This window comes from Neomonachus schauinslandi, chromosome 9, assembly GCF_002201575.2.
Source record: "Neomonachus schauinslandi chromosome 9, ASM220157v2, whole genome shotgun sequence".
NCBI lineage: Eukaryota > Metazoa > Chordata > Mammalia > Carnivora > Phocidae > Neomonachus > Neomonachus schauinslandi.
The window spans coordinates 96,205,120-96,227,394 of NC_058411.1; the positions used below are offsets into that span (position 1 = coordinate 96,205,120).

The 22,275-nt window shown below is 35.0% G+C and overlaps 1 protein-coding gene and 1 pseudogene across 3 annotated transcripts in view; one reads left to right on the plus strand and one right to left on the minus strand.

Annotated features, from left to right (window-relative positions):
• The window catches only part of TCF12 (transcription factor 12), a 377,690-nt gene that overhangs the window by 31,598 nt on the left and 323,817 nt on the right, over positions 1-22,275 (plus strand). The window lies entirely within an intron of this gene.
• Positions 20,792-21,214, minus strand: LOC110583869 (annotated as a pseudogene).

Consider the following 22,275-nt stretch of genomic DNA (forward strand, 5'->3'; position numbering starts at 1 on the left):
GAGAATGTTTATACGTTTCCTTGGTAAGGACAAGAAAAGTCCCATTCTCTTCCGCAGAGAAATCATAATCTATAAGAAATGGACAAGGCTCAAATACAGATTACCTTTAAATTAACTGATTTTCTCTGCTGATTTCTCTTGATTCCGGCCAGATTTTGTTGGTGACTGTGTATGAGAGAAAATGTCCAGATTCATGACTTCCAGAAAAAGTCATTTTCATAGCACTCTTAAAACGCAAAGCAGTTTTAAACACTTAAAAATATAGTTGAAATCCTTGATTTTTATATTTATTCATTTCATTAAGTTATTTTATTTATTTATTTTTAAATATTTTACTTATTTTTTTGTCAGAGAGAGCGAGCGAGCAAGTGCGCACAAGCAGGGGGAGTGACAGGCAGAGGGAGAAGCAGGCTCCTTGTTGAGCAAAGAGCCAGATGTGGGACTAGATCCCAGGTTCCTGGGATCATGACCTGAGCCGAAGGCATACACTGAACTGACTAAGCCACCCAGGCATTCCTCATTGAGTTATTTTAGATGTCTTAATTTTTTAGGTGTTCTGGGCTATTTATCTATTGATAAATAGAAACAGTTGCATTACTTTTTACATTACTCTGTATCCTAAACATAATTTGTATGTTTCTGTATTTGTTAATATTATTATGAATACTTACTAATATTCTTGGTAATGTTGTTATCTTGGTAATTTTTAAAAAGTACCTACCAAAAAGTATCAAAATCCACTCTTTCAGTTATTTCTTTCTTTTTTTTTTTTTAAGATTTTATTTATTTATTTGACAGAGAGAGACACAGCGAGAGAGGGAACACAAGCAGGGAGAGTGGGAGAGGGAGAAGCAGGCCTCCCGCTGAGCAGGGAGCCCGATGTGGGACTCGATCCCAGGACCCTGGGATCATGACCTGAGCCGAAGGCAGACGCTTAACGACTGAGCCACCCAGGCGCCCCTCTTTCAGTTATTTCATTAGAATGTGAATGAATAGATGAATAGAACGTCCTTTGTTTTATTCATTTTATTCTATAATTTATTCCAAATACACAGGACATTGTTATATATTAGGGATTCAATAATTTTATTGATGAAAAATTATAGATGTAAAACCAGTCTGTAAAAAAAGTCTTGAAACTCAGTCATATGAAATTAAAAACATTTCCTTTAGGCAAGGATGATTTAACAATTTCCTTATCACATATACATATCTAATTGTCATGGTGTTTCTTGGTACAGAAAACAGTGTAAAAAGACTAGTTTACAAAAAAACTTTCATAAAAAACTTGAACTATATACTTTAACATTTATTCAGCATATACTTTGTGCCAGGCTCTGTGCTTGGTGTCTAGGATATAAAGGTGACTTGGTATGGCCTTCCTCTTGGAAGAGCTTCTGATTTGTTGGAGAAGACAGTCGTGAACAGATAAATAACAGTACAACCTGGAAAGTGCTTTAAGAACAATGACTAAAGTGTCATGGATCTACAGACACTAAAACATCTACTTCCGTCCAGAGAGTTGGTGCATCGTTTGTTAGTATGCTAGGTGAAGGCATAGTGAGTGGGGAAAACAGGAAAAGGCTCTAGATACGCTTTTACAGTAAGTATGAGCCATTCAGTACAGTAGCCACTAGCAACACATATTTAAATTTCTGGAAGTTATTTACAATAAATGGTACATACTTATTTTTTTTAAAAAGATTTATTTACTTATTTTAGAGAGAGAGTGTGTGCATGAGTGGGGGTGAGGAGCAGAGGGGAAGTTGACTGCTGAGTGGGACCCCCAGGCGGGGCTCCTCCTGAGTAGGAGATCATGACCTGAGCAGAAACCAAGAGTAGATGCTTAACTGACTGAGCCACCCAGGCACCCCTCATTTACTGATTTTTAGTTTAATTCCACTGTGGTCAGAGAACATACTTTGTATGAATTGAGTTTTTTAAAATGTATTAGTCTTGTTTTATGGCCTGGATATGGTTTGTCTTGCAGATGTTCTGCATGAACTTGAAAATAACGCATCTTCTGCTCTGGTTGGATGGAGTGTTTTTTTTAAGTATCAGTTAGGTCATCTTGGTTTATAGTGTTGTTCAAGTCTTTTATGTCCTTTCATATTTTCTGTCTAGTTGATTTATCAGTGGTTGAGAGGGGAAATTGAAATCTCTGACTAGAATTATCTTTTTTATTTATCCTTGTGGTTATATCAGTTTATTTTTCACATATTTTTAAGCTCTATTATTAAATGCATTAATTAGGATTGCTATGTCCTCTTGATGGATTGACTATTTTATCATTATAAAATGGCCTGTTTTATCCCTGGTAATACTCTTTGCTTATAAATCTACTTTGCCTGATACTAATATATTTACTTCAACTTTCTTTTATTGTGTTAGCATTGTATACCTTTTCTTATTTTTTACTTTTAACTGTTCTATTTAAAGTGCATTTATTGTAGGCAGCATGTAGTTGGGTTTTACTCTTCTGTCTAGTCTGAAACCTTTGGTTTTAAATTGGAACATTTAATGTGGTTGTTGATATGGTTAGACTTAAATCCATCATCTTGCTATTTGTTTTGTTTTATCTTGTGTTCTTTGTTGCCTTTTCCCTCTTTTTCTGCTTTTTAAAAAATCGATTATTTTTATGATTCTGTTTTACATTTTTATTACTTTATTAGGTGTACTTTTTAAGTTGTTATTTTAGTGGTTACTTTAGAATTTATAGTACACATTTTCAACTTAACTCAGAATACCATAAGTGATATTATGTCTTTTTACATATAGTATAGTTACTTGATCATAATATAAATCCATCTCTCTTCTCCCAGCCTCTGTGTTATGTCGCTGTATAGAGAACCGATGGTTATCAGAGGGGAGGTGGGTTCTCTATCATCAAGAGTCTGTTTCTTGATTTGTCTCTCTCTCTCTCTCTTTCTTCTTCCCCCTTTGCTCATTTGTTTTGTTTAAGTTTCACATATGAGTGAAATCATGGTATTTGTCTTTCTGACTTACTTCGCTTAGCATTGTACTCTGTAGTTCCAGTCATGTTGTTGCAAATGGTAAGATTTCATTTTTTTAATGGCTGAATAATATTTCATTGTGTGTGTATATATGTGTGTGTGTGTGTATGTTACATCTTTATCCATTCATCAGTCGATAGACAATTTATAGTTGAATAATATTTCATTGTGTATATATATCTTTATCCATTCATCAGTTGATAGCCAATATCTTGGCTATTGTAAATAATGCTCCTATAAACATAGGGGTGCATATATCCCTTCAAAATAGTGTTTTTGTATTATTTGGGTAAATACGCAGTAGTGCAATTGCTGCATATTAGGGTAGTTTTTTTTTTTTTTAACTTTCTGAGGAACTTTCATAGTGGCTGCACCAGTTTGCATTCCCCCCCAGCAGTACACGAGTGTTCCTTTTTCTCCAAATTCTTGCCAACACCTGTGATTTCTTGTGCTGTTGATTTTGGCCATTCTGACACATATGAGGTTATATCTCATTGTAGTTTTGATTTGCATTTCCCTGATGGTAAGTGATAATGAGCATCTTTGCATGTGTCTGTTGGCCATCTGTATGTCTTCTTTGGAGAAATGTCTGTTCATGTCTTCTCTCCATTTTTTAATTGGATTATTTGTTTTTTGGGTGTTGAGTTTTGTAAGTTCTTTATATATTTTGGATCTAACCCTTTTTCAGATACGTCATTTGCAAGTATCTTTTCCCCTTCTGTAGGTTGCCTTTTAGTTTTGTCGATTGCTTGTTTCCTTTGCTGTACAGAAACTTTTTATTTTGATGTAATCTCAACGTTTTATTTTTGCTTTTTTTTCCCTTGCCTCAAGAGACCTGTCTTCTAGTAAAAAGTTCTTAGTGGCCAATGTCAGAGAAGTTATTGCCTATGTTCTCTTCTAGGATTTTTATGGTTTCAGGTCTCACATTTAGGTCTTTCATCCATTTTGAGTTATTTTTGTGTATGGTGTAAGAAAGTAGTCCAATTTCATTCTTTTGCATGTGGCTGTCCAGTTTTCCCAACACCCTTTGTTGAAGAGTGTCATTTTCCCATTGGGTATCCTTTCCTGCTTTATCGAAGATTTAGATGACCATATAGTTGTGGGTTCATTTCTGAGTTTTCTGTTCTGTTCCATTGATCTATATGTCTGTTTTGCACCAGTACCATACTGTTTTTATTACTACAGCTTTGTAATATAGATTGAAGTTCAGAATTGTGATGCCTCTAGCTTTGCTTTTCTTTTTCAGAATTGCTTTGGCTGTTTGGGTCTTTTGTGGTTCCATACAAATGTTAAAGTTTTTTGTTCTAGTTTGGTGAAAAATGCTGTTGGTATTTTCATAGGAATTTCATTACCTCTGTAGATTGCTTTGGGTAATATAGACATTTTAACAGTATTTGTTCTTCCAATTTATGAGCATGGAATGTCTTTCCATTTCTTTCTGTCCTCTTCAGTTTCTTTCATCAACGTTTTATAGTTTTCAGAGTACAGGTCTTTCACCTCTTTGGTTAGGTTTACTAGGAATGGTATTATTTTGAGTGCAATTGTAAATGGGATTGATAATTTGATTTCTCTTCCTGCTGCTTTATTATTGGTGTTTAGAAATGCAACAGATTTCTGTGCATTGATTTTGCATGCTGCAACTTTATTGAATTTGTGTATCAGTTTTGGGTGGAGTCTTTTGGGTTTTCTTTATAGAGTATCATGTCATCTGCAAATATTGGAGGATTGACTTCTTCCTGATTTGGATGCCATTTATTCATTCATTCATTCATTCATTTTTGTCTGATTGCTATGGCTAGAACTTCTAGTACTATGTTGAATAAAAGTGGTGAGAGTGGACATCTTCGTCTTGTTCCTGACCTTAGGGGAAGAGTGCTCCGTTTTTCCCCATTAAGGATGATATTAGCTATGCATTTTTCATATATGTACTTTATCATGTTGAAGGTATGTTCCCTCTAAACCTACTTGGTTGAGGGTTTTTATCATGAATGCATGTTGTACTTTGTCAAATGCCTTTTCTGCATCTACTGAAATGATCATACAGTTCTTATCCTTTCTCATATATCACGTTGATTGATTTGTGAACACCAAACCACCCTTACAACCCAGGAGTAAATCTCACTTGATCATTGTAAATGATCTTTTTAATGTGTTGTTAGATTTGGTTTTCTAATATTTTGTTGAGGATTTTTGTGTTTATGTTCGTCAGGGATATTGGCCTGTTCCCTTTTTTAGAGTTGTCTTTATCTAGTTTTGGTTTCAGGGTAATGCCACATAGAATGGGTTTGGAAGTTTTCCTTCTGTTTTTCGTAATATTTTGAGAAGAACAGGTATTCATTCTTTTTTAAATGTTTAGTAGAATTTGCCTGTGAAGCCTGGACTTTTGTTCTTGGGAGTTTTTTGGTTCATGATTCAATTCCTTTATTCTTTATTGGTCTGTTCAAATTTTCTATTTCTTCTTGGTTCAGTTTTGGTAGGTTATTTGTTTCTAGGAACTTATCCATTTCTTCCAGGTTGTCCAATTTTTGGACATAATATCTTCTTATAATTGTATTTCTTGGTGTTGGTTGTTATTTCTCCTCTCTTCTTTGTCATTTTATTTATTTCAGTCTTCTCTTTTTTCCTTGATGAATCTGGCAAGAGGTTTGTCAATTTATTGATTTTTTTTTTTTCTTCAAAGAACCAGCTCCTGGTTTCATTGATCTGTTCTATTGGTGTTTTTTTAGTTTTTATATCATTTCTTTCTGCTCTAGTCTTTATTGTTTCCTTCCTTCTGCTGGTTTTAGGTTTCATTAGTTGTTCTTTTTGTAGCTCCTTTAGGTGTAAGGTTAGGTTGATTATTTGAGATTTTTCTTCTTGAAATAGGCCCATATTGCTATATACTTCGCTCGTAGAACTGCTTTTGCTGCATCTCAAAGGTTTTGGACCATTTATTTCATGTACTTTTTTACTTCATCTTTCATTTCCTGGTTGACCCATTCATTGTGTAGCAGCCTGTTATTTATTCTCCATGTATTTGTGGTCTTTCCAGATTTTTTGTTGTGGTGGTTGACTTGCAGTTTCATAACATTGTAGTTAGAAAAGATGCATGATATGACTTCGATGTTCTTGAATTTGTTGAGGCTTGTTTTGTGGCGTAATATATGATCTCTTCTGGAAAATATTCCATGTGCACTTGAAAAGAATGTGTATTCTGTTTTAGGATGGAATGTTCTGAATATATCTGTTAAGGGCATCTTTTCTAGTATGTCATTGAAAGCCATTGTTTCCTTGTTGATTTTCTGTTTAGATGATCTGTGCATTGATGTAAGTGGGATGTTAAAGTCCCCTACTATTATTGTATTATTATTGATTAGTTCCTTTATGTTTGTTATTAACTGTTTTATGTATTTGGGTGCTTCTGTGTTGGATGCAAAAATATTTACAATTGTTATATCTTCTTTTGAGATTGCCTTTATTATTATGTAGTGTCCTTCTTTGTCTCTTGTTATAGTCTTTGTTGTAAAGTCTGTTTTGTCAGATGTAAGTATTGCTACTCTGGTTTTTGTTTTTGTTTTTTTTGATGTTCATTTGCATGACAGATGTTTCTCTGTCCCCTCACTTTCAATCTTTAGGTGTCTTTAGGTCTAAAATGGTTTTCTTACAGGCAGCATATAGATGGGTTGTGTTTTTTTTTTAATCTATTCTGTCACCGTGTATCTTTTGATTGGAGTGGTTAGGTCATTTATATTCAAAGTATTGATAAATATGTATTTATTGTCATTTTATTAATTGTTTTGTGGTTGTTTCTGAAGATTTTCTTTGATCCTTTCTTGCTTTTCTCTCATGGTTTGCTGATTTTCTTTAGTGATATATTTGGATTTCTTTCTCTTTATTCTTTTTGTGTTTATTAATGGTTTTTGATGTATGGTTATCATTGGGTTTGTATATAATCTTTTCTGCATATAGCAGTCTATATTAAGTTGATGGTCATTTAACTTTGAACTCATTCTTTACTCCTCTTCTCCCCATGTTTTAGGTATATGTTGTTATATTTTACATCCTTTTATTTTGTGAGTTCCTTGACTGATTTTTTTACAGAAATACTCGTTTTTACTGCTTTTGCGTTTCTTGCCTTTTACTGTCATTCTTGGTCTCTGCTTTCCACTCAAAGAGTCCCCTTTAATATTTCTTGCAAGGCTGTTTTAGTGGTCATAACTTTTTTAGTTTTTGTCTGGGAAACTCTTTATCTCTCCTTCTATTCTGAATGAAAGCCTTGCTGGATAGATTATTCTTAGCTGCCGATTTTCCCCATTCAGCACTTTGAATGTATCATGCTACTCTGTTCTGGCTTAGAAAGTTTATGTTGAAAAATCCCCCTACTAGCCTTATGGGTTTTCCCCTGTAAGTTACTGTCTTGTTTTGCTGCTTTAAATTTTTTTTCTTTATCACTATATTTTGCCAGTTTAATTATTGTATGTCTTGGTGTGGATCTGCTTTTGTTGATTTTGAGTTCTCTGCACCTCCTGGATGTGGGTATCTGTTTCCTTCTCAAATTAGGGAAATTTTCAGCTATTATTTTTTCAAATAAATTTCCTGTCCCCTTTTCTTTCTCTCCTTCTGGAAATCCTATAATATCAATGTTAATACGTTTGATCAAGTCACTGAGTTCCCTAAGTCTGTACTCGTTTTGTAAAATACTTTTTTTCTGTCTTTTGTTCAGCTTAATTACTTTCCATTGCTCTTTTAGGTTATCATTTCATTCCACTTCTTCTTCCAGCCTGCTCTTCGTTCCATCAGGTGTGTTTCTCATTTCATTTATTCAGCCCTTAATCTCTGCTATCTTATTCCTTATCCCAGTGTTAAAGATCTTACTTATGTCTTCCACTCTTTTCTCAAGTGCAGTGAGTATCCTTAGGATCATTACTTTAAATTCTTTATCAGGTATGTTACTTATATCTGTTTTGCTTAGGTCTCTGGTTGTGGCCTTGTTTTCCTCCTTTACTTGGGATAAATTTCTATTTCTTCTCTTTTTGTCCAAGTCTCTGTGTCTCTTCCTGTGTGTTAGGAGAGTCAGCTGTGTCTCCTGTTCTTGAGGGTAATGGCCTTAAGAAGAAGAGGTCCCATAGTGCCCTGCTGTGTAGTGTCCCCTGTTGCCCAGGGCCTGGCACTTCCAGGAGTGTCTCCGTTGTGTGCTGTGTGTGCTCTGCTGTTTTGTCCTGCCCGCTTAATCGTTTAGCTTAGTCATCTGCAGAACCTCTCTGCCTTTTTAGGCAGTGTTTGGTCCCTGGCCTGAATGTGGGGCGTGTTCTAATTACATGTGTTCTGGTCTGTTGTGAAATGAGACCTATTGCCACCATCAGCAGAACCAAAGCCCTAAAACTCCTGTATTGGGAGACATGGTGTGAACAGGAGTTTGGGCCACTCTTCTTGGGGAGGGAGCCTGCTGTGCTGGCACTGAGGCAAATGTAACTGTGAAGGGCATTTCCAGTGATGTTCGGGGGGGGGGCGGGGAGGCTTGATGTATGCAAGTTAGGTAGAGAGTGTTGGTGCTGTGCTGGTTCCTGCAGGTCATCTCTTGCTTATGCTAAGGGGTAGGAGACAGAAATGGCATGAGCTAGTTTCTTTGTTCCTTGAGGGGGTTTCTCTGGAATGTGCTCTGAGATGAGCAAATAACCTCCCTACTGTGTGCCCCAGGTGCTCTTCAGATCACTGTTTCCATGCTGTATGTCTGTAGGTTGTTTGCCTGTGCTTTCTCGAAGAGCATCGCAAGGCTCTCTTGGCTCTCACAGAGCCAAGCACACTGATCTTTAAAACTCCAGATGTTAAGCCCTACTGGTTTCAAGAACTTACAAAATTTGGCTCCTTTTGCTTTCCAAGCCAACTGCTATGGGAATTGGTTTTCCCTGTGTGCTCCCCTATGTGCTAGTTTGTCTCTTGCCCTTCTTGGTGACTGCCGCTCCCTCCCCACCATAGCAGCCATGATCTGTTTCTCTTCCAAGATGTGTCTCCATACTTCCTACTTTCTTTGTTGTGTCCTCTTCTCTGCCTTTTGTTGTGGAGTTTATTCTCCTAGTCTTCAGGTCAATTTCTGGGGTATTTATGATTTTGATAGTTACCTGGGTGTATTCAGGAAACCAGGTGACTGTAGGGTCCTCCTCCTCTACCACCATCGTCCAACCTTCTCATATGTTGTTATTTATATATCTAGAAACTGATTTATATTTTTTTATTATTTTCCATGTCTCTAATCTTTTTGAACATATGGAACAGTTTATAATAACTAACTTAATATTCTGGTCTTTTCATTGTTACATCTGTGTCAGTTGTGGTTGGATTTAATTGATTGATTTTTTTTCTACCCCTCTGTAGGGTTTGTACCTTTCTGCTTCTTTGTATGCCTAGTAATTTTTTATTAGTTTCCAGACATTGTGAATTTTACCTCGCGTGGCGTTGTATATTTCTGTATTACTAAAAATGTTGAACTTTGTTTTAGTTTGTAGTTAAATTACTTTGAAACAGCTTTGTCCTTTCTGGTCTTGCTTGCTAAGATTTGTTAGGTAGATGCAGAGCAGTGCTTAGTTTAGGGCTAATTATTCCTAACTACTGAAGGAATATGTTTTTGTGTGTTCTACCAGCACCCCGTGATTCATGAAGTTTTCCAGTCTCGCTGCTAGGAACAGACACTATTACTGGCCCAGTATGAGTGCCTGGCACTGTTACCTTTTATTTGGGGGGGGGGGTATTTTTTCTCAGGCTTCAGGTAGTTTTCTCACATGCATGTGTTGATTAGTACTCAAAGAGAACTGTCTGTAGGAATTGCTTGCTCTCAGTGCTGCACTTTGATTCTCTGTCCTCTTTACTCTGTGAGGTCCATATCCATGTTTTCAACTCAATGAGTCCATCATTCTCCATCTTCATTCCCCTTCTCTGTACCTCAGCCTGGAAACTTCCTCAAGTCAATAAGTTTGGTCATTTGTGGGGCTTATATAATTTGTATCTTGCCTCTTGGAGATTAATGTTCTTTGTTGCCTGTTGTCCATTGTCTTGAAAAAGCAATGACATTTATTTTCTTCCTTTTATGCTTTTTTACAGGCAAGAATGTAAATCCAGTCCCTTTAACTCCATGTTATCTTTCTTTACTGGAAACAGAAGTTCTGCCTATTTATATTTAAATTAGTATCTTAGAATTTTTAATTATAGTTGACATATAATATTATATATTTCAGGTGTACAACATAATGATTCAGCAGTTATATATATTACTAAATGCTTACCATAGCAAGTATAGTTACTGTGTCACCATGCATATTTATTACATTATTACTGACTATATTTCCTATGGTGTAATTTTTAATCCCCATCACTTACTTATTTTATAACTGAAAGTTTGTACCTGTTGATCCCTTTTCACCTACTTTGCCTATCTCCCTCTCCTTTCTCTGGCAATCACGAGTTTGTTCTCTGTATTTATGAGTCTGTTTCTGTTTTTTGTTTGTTCATTTGTTTTTGTTTTTTTAGATTCCACATAAAAGTGAAATCATATAGTATTTGTCTTTCTCTGACTTATTTTACTTAGCCCAGTTCTCTCTAGGTCACCCATCCAGGTTATCACAAATGACAAGATTTCATTCTTTTTTATGGCTGGATAATATTCCATTGTGTACATGTATCACATCTTCTTTATCCATTCACGTATCAGTGGACATAGGTTGCTTCCATATTGTGGCTATTGTAAATAATGCTGCAATGAATATAGGGGTGCATATATTTTTTTTGAATCAGTGTTGTTATTTTCTTTGAATATCCAGAAGCAGATTTACTGGGTTGTATGGTACTTCTATTTTTAATTTTTTGAGGAATCCCCACACTGTTTTCCACAGTGGCTGCAACAATCTACAATGCTACTAATAGTGCACTAATGTTCCCTTTTCTCCACATCTTTACACAGTTGTTACTATTGTCTTTTTGATAGATATCTGATTAGTTTGAGGTGATATGTCATTGTGGTTTTGTTTTGCATTTCCCTGATGATTAATGATGTCAAGCATCTTTTCATCAGTCTCTTGGCCATGTCTTCTTTGGCAAAATGTCAGTTTAGGTCCTCTGCTCATTATTTAATTGGGCTATTTATTTTTCTGGTATTGTAAGAGTTCTTTATTTTAGATATTATCCCCTTATTAGATGTACATTTGTGAATATTTTCTCACATTCAGTAGATTATCTGTTTTGTTTTGTTACTGATTTCTGTTGCTGTGCAAAAGCTTTTTAGTGTGGTGTAGTTCCAGTTGTTTAGTTTTCTTTTGTTTTCCCCTTGTCTAGGGAGACATGCAGAAAAATATTACTAAAGCTAATGTCCCAAGAGTTATTGCCTATATTTTCTTTTAGGTGTTTTATGTTTTCAGATCTTAAATTTAGGTCTTTAGTCTGTTTTGAATTTATTTTTGTGTGTGGTATAAGAAAGTGGTTCAATTTCATTCTTTTGTGTGTAGCTGTCCAGATTTCCCAGCACCATTTATTGAAGAAACTGTCTTTTCCCCATTATATATTTTTGCTTTGAATTATTTTTAAAAAAGAAAATTCATTTCCACAGTTGCAGTGGCCACATTCTAAGTATGTTAGGCCATGTATTGTTGTATGTAGTCTCATACATATATTAAAAGCTCCCATAAAAACTGCGATTAGCTTTTTTTAACATAAACATTATTGAGTTTATGTTTAAATTAGGTTTATGTATCTAGCTTTTATTTAATTTAATTTATTTGTCAGAGAGAGGGAGGGTGAGCATGTGTGCACAAGCAGGGGGAGCGGCGAGCGGCAGGCAGAGGGAGAAGCAGACTCCCCGCTGAGCAGGGAGCCTGATGTGGGACTCAATCCCAGGGTCCTGGGATCATGACCTGAGCCAAAGGCAGGTACTTAACCGACTGAGCCACCCAGATGTCCGTGTATCTAGCTTTTTAATATTAAGAGAAATCTAGCTTTTTAATATTAAGTTAACAAGTTTATATTACTTATCTAGTGGATTGTGAAACTGGGAATGGGTTTCAACTTCGGTGCTTTCTTAAAAAAATCTACATTTTGTTGTCTTCCTGTAACAGAGTGAGAAAACTCTCTGTTGTTGGGTCATGTCTTATTTTGAATTTTTGTCTGTTTCTTAGGGCAAATAGGATTCTGATTGATGATGTTCTGGATCCTTTATATTCCCAGGACTTAGACAGTGCTATGCATGTAGTAGCTGTTTAAATACTTGTTCATTCAAGAAATATTTGAGCACTTACTATGAGCCTGGCATTTTCTTTGTGATATGTGGATGAAAGACTAATTTGTGCTGCAAACCTAATAGACTGAGTATTCATTGTTTCCATAGAGAGGCTACAATACCCTAAAAGTAGAGCGAACCTATATCCTGAAAACTTAAACTAGATTTCTAGTTATTTCACCAGGTAAGATGGCACAACTGAGCTGCCTTACAATCAGTCCAGTGGAAAAATAGTTCTTTCCTTTCCCTAGTGACTGTCAGAACTATTTCATGTAGAAAGCAAAGTCTCTAATGGTTTGATGAGCACTCTTAAAGATCTGTGAGGTGTTAACTGCCTGGCTTCATGAAAAATGGAAGTAAGAATCCAGTTTTTTTTTTTTTTTAAGAGTTTATTTATTTATTTATCTATTTATTTGAGGGAGAGAGAATGAACGAGCAAGAGAGAGAACATGAGCTGCATGGGGGGCCCGAGAGAGAGGGAGAAGCAGACTCCCTGCTGAGCGGGGAGCCTAATGTAGGGTGATCCTGATTCCAGGATTCCAGGATTACGACCTGTGCAGAAGGCAGACGCTTAACCGACTGAGGCACCCAGGCATCCCAGAATCCAATTTTTATAGGAGAAAAACCTTCCGCACATAGGAGACCATTTTCTTCCAAGAGTCTAATCCATTGTAAATTGAAGAATTGGAGACAGTTTAATCAGACTTGGCTGTTCAATCTACTTAATTGTTGAGAAAAAATTTTACATTCAGGTATCATATGTCTACATTATTGAAATGGTTATGTGTGTTATCACTTAATAACATTGTTTAAGAAAAGGTTATGTTTTGGTGTTGGTGTGAGCAAATACTGAATTAGATAAAGTTCACAGGCCATCTGTTTCATTTCATTTTGGTCTTAAAAAGAAATAGTTAAATCCTCGTTCAGTTTTTTGAAATGACAGAATTAATCTGAATAATCACAGTAAATATGCTGTAAAATATAGTGAATATCTCTTTTGTCAATGAAATCACTATCTCTGAGTTGTAAAGCTAGAAAATGCATTTGTTAAATATGTAATTTATTTGTATTCTGACTTATCCCCAAAAGAATTTGAGTTGGACATAGTCCCTTGTAGAAAAGAAATGATTAAATTAAAATATACTAGCTACTCATGGATTTTTCAAATAGGGATTTTACTAATAATAACTGGATTATGGAATTTGGTTTAGTCATTTTTACAGTAAAATTCTATTTTTAAGTAATTTCAAAAGTCTTACAAATGCATAAAGCAGAATTTAGGCTTCCAGAGATTTGATTTGATATTTGAGGTATTTTGGTAGTTGTATCCAAAATTACTTTTGTTAACCCAAAACTGTTTTATTGTGCCTTATCCTAATTCTTTGAGATTTAAACTGTTCTTTAAGGTGTTATAAAACCTTAGTTCAGTAAATAAGTGCCTATTCTGTGTTAACTGCTTCAAGGATGAGAAAGATGTATTGCATATGATTAATATAGTTCCATATATCGAAGAAGAGAGACTATATATAATATACTATAATAGTAATTCTAATACAAATAAACCTTTTGGTATTCTTGTAGACATGTTAGAAAAAATACTGTGAAAAAACTTAATGAATAAATGGGTTAACCCATCTGTCTTTTTCCCCTTTTGTATCTAACCTTATTATTAAAATAAAAACCACCAGAGTACAAGATACTATAGTTATATTTGTATGAGCAGTCTCAAGATCTTACAGTATAATATCTAGCACAGTGTAGTCAAATACATAGTATTATGCATGTAGTATTAATATTTGGGGAATGAATGTCTGAAAACTGTTCTTCTTGAGGCTTTGTATTAGTAATAGTTAACTTACACTTTCCATCATTTTCAAACTGCAGGCCATTACCCGTTAGTGAGTTGAGAAAACATTTTAGTGGATGTCATACATCATGATAAATGCAACAGAACAGAAGTTATGAGAATGCATCACATGTACTTATAGGATTGTTTTTATAAAACTTTAGTTTGTTATATAAATGCACATTTACATACACTAGGTAGTGATATAAAATGTATTTAACAGTGGATTGTAGTGAAAAAAACAACAACAACAACAACAACAAAAAAACCCCCAAAAACCTTTGAAAGCCATGATCTAGAGTTAATTTTAGCTGCCAGTTTCTCTTTACTATTTTGTAAGGTGTGAAAATGATTGGATTTGCACATCTGAGGTGTGATGGGTTTGGTCTTTGTTAATGCTGCTTTGCAAAATGCTTGACACCATGGCTTAAACTCCATTCCAGATTCCTGTATTGGATAAAAGGTCTGTTAACAACTGTTTTTGTTCTAGGTAGCCTTTAGTCTTTTGGGTCACTGACCTTTAACTTGCGTTAGACATCTTCCTTTAAAGAAAGAGGGTAGCTTCATTGACATTGGAGGCAATTGACATTTCTAACCATATCAAGGAAAAGATTCCAGAAACATGAAGAGAGAAACTAGAATGTAATTTTGTAAAACCAAAAACCAAAAACACAGTATCACAGAGGAGAAAGTTCTTCCAGTTAATGATGTAACGTACCTGCACCTCAGTTTGCAAAGAAAAAGGAGATTGTTGTTACTTGATTTCTCAGGTTATTTTCTGATAGAAAATTTGGAATTTTTCAGACATCTTTACCTCTCTTTTAGCTCTGAATTCCATTAAATATTTGGAATGATATTATGAACAACTTGACTTTCAGGAATTCAGAACCCCTAATGAACTGGAAACGAACTGCATTCATTAATATGTGTGCATTTAAATAATTTTCCATGAGCCTGTCTAGTCTGTTTGACAGAGTTTATATAGAAGAATTAAATGCTCATAGCCTGCATATTGGGAAAAATATCTTAGAACTTTCCTTGAAGTGAATGTTTCTTTGAAGCAGATTTAATTTGTGTCGAAGTGTCAAGGCCAATGTTTTTCACTCCCTGTGGAATTATTTTGTGATATTGTAATGAAAATCAATTGCAAAAGATAAATTCAGCATTTAAATACTCTTTACTCTGACTTTTATTTTCTAGGAACACATACAGTTCTTAAAATTGAGGTTATTTTCAGAATCTTAGAAGGTCATTGCCTTCATCACGCTTTTTCAGTGCTTGATTTTTGGATTTTACTGTTAACGGTATTTGCTGTTAACCTGAGAGCTACTTGAGCGTAGAAAGCACAGTTTATTCAATATGGGAATGTGGGGCAGTATAAGTTGAGTATAGATGAAAAAATAATTTCTTTAGGTCAGAAGTATTTTACATCTGGAAACATGCACTTGAACTCTGGCTGTGATTTTTCACATGTGCCATTTATTAGCAAATATATTCTTTATGAAATTTTGACAGTATACTTTACAGCCTCTAACTTTCAGAGCCTTTACTCTTTCTTCCTAAGGAAAGCTTTAATTCTAGGCAGAATTTAGCTTTGTTTGTTCAAATAAGGTGTTAAATCTTCAGTCAGGGTAGGGGACATTCTTAACCAAGGGATCACACCTGTATTTTTATTTTTATTTTATTTTTTTAGGAAAGTGTTTGGAGATCTATGAAAAGGGAGAAATCTTTGATCAAATTTCAGTTGGACTCAGGGTTTTATTTAATTGGCTTTCATACTTTAGGACATCTGCTTTATAATAAGAAAGGAGGTTCCCACCCACAGTTCTCTCTCCTCCTCTTTAGATGCAGCTATTTATTTTGAAGTGTCTCTGGTTCTCCATGAATTGGCAGATACTGTTGATACCTTGTATTACAGCAAGTAAAAATTGTTATGATTGTGACACAGGATATTCCCTGTGCCTTGAGGAGGAAACAGGCCGAGTTTGAACATTGTTCATGTATGTATCATAGGGTGCTGTGAACTTGGTTCCCTGAGAACATGAGATTGCCATAGCAACAAAGGCTCTTTCAAGGCAGAAATCTTGGCAGAGCGGTTGGGTCTCTTGAAGTGTGCTGGGTGTGTTGATAGGAAAGGATCCAGTCAACAGTAAACGTACAATTCTAGGCCAGCACGAGGAAAATAAGCATTTAGTTTTTAGCTTTAACTTGAAAGCAAATATATTTTGAGTTTCCCCCCAATGCTAATCTTAGCTCCAGACAAATATTTATATGAGGTTTTCTTTTCACATGTACGCTGTTTCAAGAACGTAAGTTCCCAAGCATGTGCTATATGACATTTTGGCTGGGCTAAGATTGTCTCTATTTTTGGAAAAATCAGTGTGGTGTAATGCATTCTAATATTAATGCATTTTGGTATTAAAAGCAGAGTAGATAAAAATCATTAAAAATTACTCAGTTCAGAGTTTGGTCTTGTTTAAGAACTAGTAAAAAACAAAAGTAAATCTTCAAACTCCATGATTTGCCTGCAGTTCTCAAGATCCTTATTTTACCTAACCAGAGCTTTCTCTCTGTTCTACATCCTGAATCTCAGCCTTCATCATGGTTTTGCTCTTGTGGCTGTTCTTGCAGCTTCTTGTTTATGTGTTTTTGTGTTGTGTGCTAGACTTATTTTCTTAGTAATAAGCTTTTTGTTGGTAGGAACTGTGTCCTCCACTCTTGTGCCTTTTAAGAAAAGACCGGACACATGGTTAGGACCTAGTAAAAGCTAGTTTATTGATGGTTTTAATTTGAAATATGTCGATCAAAAAATTATATTCAAATAATAGACTAGCCTTTTAATAGGTTGTATATGTCAAGTCACCGTAGATAGTGTGTGTTCCTGAGGATACTATGTTATTTTTAATGCTTGATCCCAGGATGGATAATAATTTGTTTAGATTTTTTCCCAGCCATACTTCTTCATCTACACTGATGAACTCAAATTATTTGGATGACTTGTTTTCTCAGTCCTCCCAAGAATGATATATATAATTGGTATCATTTTAGATGCCTTAGGAGAGAAGTGAATTCAGTACATACAGTGAATGACTTACGGTATGAGGGCTTAATTTTTATGTGGAATCACATTTGGAAATGGGATATATATGTCATTTCTATATTATACTCAGTTACCTCATGTATGGATGACTTGTTTGAATTTTTCCGTATGGTACTTCTACTATTCTCTTCTATTATGTCTTTTTCTAAGAAATAAAAGCTGGTAAAACTTTTAAGGAAAGCTGTTCCAGGGACCAGGTAGAAGTTTTGCCGTTTTGATTTGTTAGAAGCTATTGAAGTGATAACCCTGTTTTAAGCACTGCTACTGTCTGCGAATATAAAATACAGTTCCTACTTTTTAGGCTAGTTGAAAAGGGAAAAATTTTGGTGTTAAACTTGAAAAAAATTTTCTCCCTTTAATCTAAGAATGAAGAGGAAGATAAAATCTAGCTGCTGAATTAGGTATTTAAGATTATTTTATTATTTTATTATCCCATCTGAAAACGAATCCATTGGTTATTTGCATGCATTTTATACCAAGAAGTGTTAAGCTTCATCCTTTATATTTAAAAGTAATTATTCATTAAAGAAGTATCTAAAGTATATAAGTTCAAAGTTCACATTTAGCTTTTTACCTTTGTTTACTGAGCAGGTTTAGGGGAAATGCCCAGGGCCTTAGGGGGGTGCCTAGGGTATTTTGGGTCAGATAAAACTTCAGGGATATTCCCCATTCACAGGATATTCTCCATTCACAGGATAGTTATTATTCAAGTGGAGTAAAGGAGCTCTTAAAATTAGCTGGTAGGGAAAATGATTTGACAGTTGAGGATTTACATATTGTTTGTCACTGTTTCTGATAGTATAAGTTATATTCAGTTGAATTTTCTTGAAGAAGCAACTTTGTTGTAGTCATTTTTGAATAAAATATTTATAAAATGCATTATGAGTTTTATTGTTTTCTTAAAGCTTACCAGATATCTAGCTTTATCAGAATTGTAGTCATGAATATTTATTTGTTGTACTTTGCTCTAATACAGGGATATTTATTATGATGAAGGTTGATAGGATTGTTTGGTTCTATGGGAATCTTTTTCTGATTTCTGTGCATGTATATATGTGGCATTTTTATTTTTTATTTCCTTATTACCAATAGTAATTTCTTAGCTTGTCAGTTTTTAGCAGGACTGAGCAATTTTTGGCTTTTATTATACTGTATAGTCTACTTGGTTCTATAATCTAACCTGCTAAAAACTGATTAGGATTAAAATGAGGTAGGTAAGTTGTAAAGTCTCTTGTTAAAATCAAGACACTCTGTTGGTATATGAAAATAAGCCAGGGAATGATTTTCACCTCTCTTGTGGGGAAGAGTGCATGAGCTTTATTTAAGCTTTTTTCTAGCTTCTCTGTTTGCCTCTGGGTATAGTTGATTGCAGTCACTTGATATGTGGCTACGAGATATACAGACTGTTGTGATTTCTCCTTCAAGTGACTTTGATATTAAAAGCAATTTATTAAACTTTTTTCTTTCATTTAGTAGCAAAATTTGAAAAAAATAAATTATTTATATATATTAAATATATTTAAATATGAACTCAACCAATTGTGAATTAAAGGTATATCAAGTACTTAGTAAATAACAGAAATGTTTTTGGCATAAAATGGATTAAGTTGGTTTGGATTTATAATTATTGATAGTGATTACTTCATTAAACTCTAATATGCCCTGACTAAGGAACATTCTTTTGAATACCATCTAGCCTTTTCTGGTGTGAAGAAGCCTTTTTGTAAATGTAAAGGAAAATAAAGAATATTTAAATCATCCCTTTTGGTTATTGAGAGTAGAGATTCAATTGCTCAGTTAAGAAATACTTGTCAAGGACATTCTTTGGTACTGGATGAAACATAGTTTACAAATATGATGGGTTCTGTGTAGTTCCTGAAACTTGTGGCTACTGTATGAACTTTTTTAAAACTCTGGCTTCCTTTCATTCTTCTGTGTTTGTCAGTCCGTCTAGTAGTTCACTGAGTGAAGAGGATAGAGTTGTGTCTGCCAAGGCCCAGATGTGCCTCTTTCCTCACTGTGGCACTCTTGGCTTTTTGCTGAGTTTTATGTATGTGTAAGGGAGTAGGCCAGGTTCATGGGAGAGGAAGTGGGGAACCAACTGATTAGGACTTGTTCTGGGTTCAATAAAAGTTCATAAAGGGAGAGAGGATGTTCATTACCTAGGATGGGGTAGGGAGGCGCCCTACTGCAGGTTTTTCAGCTCAGTCTCACTGCAGTGAGAGGAGATCAAGTATCAGGGGAGATACTCTATCCATTGGAGCTCTTCTTATCTGAGGAACTTGAACACAGTAACCATAGTGGAATTGCTTTAAAAAAAAAGTGAGTGTTGTTTCATATTAAACTAGTTAAGTGGAGGAATTTCTCTTTTAGCTAGATTAAAAAAATATCAATTTTTTGAGCTACTCAGTGATTACTAAATGAGAATATAATTTTGATCCCTGTTGGGGTACCTGCCTGGCGCAGTCAGTAGAACATGCGACTCTTGATCTCAGGGTCATGAGTTCGAGCCCCATATTGGGTGTAGAGATTACTTAAATAAATGAATAAATTAAAAAAAATAATTTTGATTCCATTTTTTGGGGGCTTGTGTTTAATTAGGAATAGTTGAGAAAGCTGGCCGCCATTATTTTCTTTTGGATCTATTCATAATATTACTTTTAGAACATGAACCAAGAAAAGTCAGATTGCTTTTCAGTCAATTTGAAACACATAGAGCCATTTGGAAGTGCAGCAGCATGGCTTCGACTTTTACTCTGACTGAAATGGGAAGCCATCGGAGGGAATGACATCTCATTTAATGTTTTAAGAGGATCACTGTGGTTGCTGTGTAGAGAATAGGGTAGAAAGAAGAGACCTGTTAGGAGGCTAAGAACATGTGGTTAAATTTGAAATATATACTGAAGGTAGAACTGATGCAACAGAAAGAATAGTTACTCTTAGTTGAGAATGGAGAAGACTAAAGGAGTAGGTTCCTTTTTTTTTTTTTTTTAATCAACATATGCTGGTTGCTTTAATTTTTCACTTTAAAGACAAGACCCAAATCAAAACCTTTGAACTTATACTTCTCAACCTGAGAAAGAGTCAAAGAATAGCCACAGTTCTAAAATAGCATCAGTAAAACCCAGTATTAATGGGCTGTACTGAAACAAGGTGTAAAATATGAATCTCTTACTTTGTACTTAATTTGAAGTGTTGCCACTGAAATCAATTACAGATGTTTATTCTGAAAGATGATACTATGAAGGTTGGAGACTCAAATGCTGATAATGGTTATTCAAAATTAAATTTATGGAATATCCAGATAGTAGGTTTAATTGGAACTTGGCGACAGTTTTGAAATGCTCATTAGCAACAATTTTTTAAAGACATAGGAGGCTATTTATATAATTGGGTGTTTTAAAATCATCTCCCTTTAGTGCTTTCAATAGTCACATTAAGCAAAGACCCAAATAATTTCAAATGACCACAGATACTATTTAGGCAAAAATTCTCATGTGTCAGTATTTTTAATGTTGTGTACATCAAATTATAGTGAAAAGATGACCAGAGACAAGATGCAATCCCTCTGTTTTCATTACTAGCACAACAGATTACAGTAAACCGAGTTTATATTCCATCATCAAGTATGGTTCTCCCATTAGTTTACTTTGTGACAGGTCAAGAATATCTTCAAATCCAATAGTCCCATCATTACCCTTCAAAATATCCAATGAAAGATTTGATGTTGGAAGAAATGGAAGACGCTGAATCTGCTGCACTGCCTTAAATTTCATTTGTAGTTTTAGTGGAGCAAATAGACCATGGGTGTTTCTCAGTGTGGACAAATTCATTTTATCTTAGTTGAGCTGGAAATTTTTTTCTGATAATTCAAGAAGATGACTGGGTGAAAGTTCATTTTTCATACAAGGAAAACTTTTTCCAAGAAGATCATGACTTTCAAAAGGTCCACTGGTGGAAAGTTCAGTAATTGGAATACTGTCCCTTAACTGAGATATAAGTCCTCTGGCATTCATGTTCAGCTTGCTCTGTGAGTAGCCCAGTTCATTTTTTTTAGGAAAAGGATTGGGAATCCACTTTTAGACATATTTTAAATACCTGTTAGACATCCAGTTGGAGATATTAGTAGGTAATTGAATATACTGGTCTGGGATGTTGGTAGAGAAGTGAGCTGGAGGTTATCCTCTTGGGGACATCTGAATATATGGAACTTAAAGTGATGAGATCAGAGTGAATGTACATGAAAAAGGGGTCAAAAGACTGTGTATGCACTTCAACATTTACAGGTTGAGGTGATGAGCAGGAGAGACTTAAGAAGGCCTGTCCAGAAATACAATAGGAAAACAAGGCAAGTATGGTATCAGGGAAGGTAAATGAAGAGAGCGTTTTAAGGAAGAGGGGCTGCTAATAAGAGTATTAAGTGCAGCTGATAAGACATTAAGATGAAGATGACAAATTGACCACTTGATTTAATAATTTGGAGGTCATTGGTGACCTTGAAAGGAGCAGTTGTGGTAGACTGGAGGGAACAAGAATCTTTTGGGAAGAAGTCTGGGAGAGTGGAAGTAAAGAAATTAGAGACAGCAAATATAGGCTCTTTATCCCAGAATTTTGCTCTTGTGGGAAAGATAGAAAAGGGGCTGTCGCTGTGTGATGATGGGGAGAGGTAAGTGGGTTAGAAGTAGTTTTTAATTTTTTATCTCTTTTGAGAGTTAATATAGCATGTTTATAGGATCGTGGAAGTGAGCTAGAGAGAAAAAGAACTGACATTACTGGAGGGAGAGGAGGAATTGCTTGAGCTGAGAGGAGGATAGATCAAATGCACAGGTTGGGGGAATAGGTTTGGCTAAGAACAAGGGCAGCTCATGGTAGCAGGAGAGAAAGTGAAGTGCATTAAATTATCAGCATGATTCATATTTTAGAAATATAGAAGTATAAATACTGTTACAGTCTTTACTACTTTCTCCCTACATGACTTTTATTAAATATAATAATAAACCTGTGAATATAATGATAAAATTTGTATTGAAAGGTGTGGAGGAGCTGTAAAATGTTTCTACTTAAGAAAACTGTTGAA